The sequence below is a fragment of the Brassica oleracea genome, chromosome C1, assembly GCF_000695525.1.
Source record: "Brassica oleracea var. oleracea cultivar TO1000 chromosome C1, BOL, whole genome shotgun sequence".
In the NCBI taxonomy this organism is placed as follows: domain Eukaryota; kingdom Viridiplantae; phylum Streptophyta; class Magnoliopsida; order Brassicales; family Brassicaceae; genus Brassica; species Brassica oleracea.
In genome coordinates, this window is record NC_027748.1 from 11,200,517 (window position 1) to 11,201,243 (window position 727).

The window sequence follows — 727 nt, forward strand, 5'->3', positions numbered from 1 at the left end:
TTGGGCGATTTTATACATATATCTGAATGAACTCTTTGTTTCCTTCGCCCATTGTTTCAATATGGAAACCATTCATTCTTATATCTTTAAAACTCAATAGGCTGCTCTTGCTCTTAGAGCTGGGTGAATATAAGGCATCACTGATTTCTAGATGCATACACTTAGGCAATAATATAATAGCCTAGCCATAGTTTCTTTCAGACTGGCGATACATGCTTTAGTACTTATATTGGCGTTTTTCAGTGTACTCATATAGAAAAATCATTCATTCATTTAATCTAAGCAGACAATGTAATAGAAATAAATTCAAGGTGATAAAAATCAGAGAAAGCATACAAGCAAAACAATCACACAAGTTTGATGTCGAAATCAGATTATATACTTGAATCTTTTAGGCAATCGTAAGTCTCATATTCCATAAGATCATCTTGATCATGTTCGAAATTATTTTCACCATCTTTATAGACCAAGTGGATTTCAGGATTCTTTCCTTTCAGACTCTCTTTGATAAAGGTCACCAAAATGTTTGGGAGTCCTTCATATCTTAGCCCAATGGTTCCCCATTCCACATCTATGGCACACCGATTTGGTCGAGCTTTGTGGTTTAAAGGATATACCACGGCCACTGCCTTGACCATGGTTCAAATTGGGTTGATACCCACGGCCTCTGCCATAGTGATTACCACGGCCAAATGTGTTATAGTGGCCATGGCCACGTCCTTTCCAC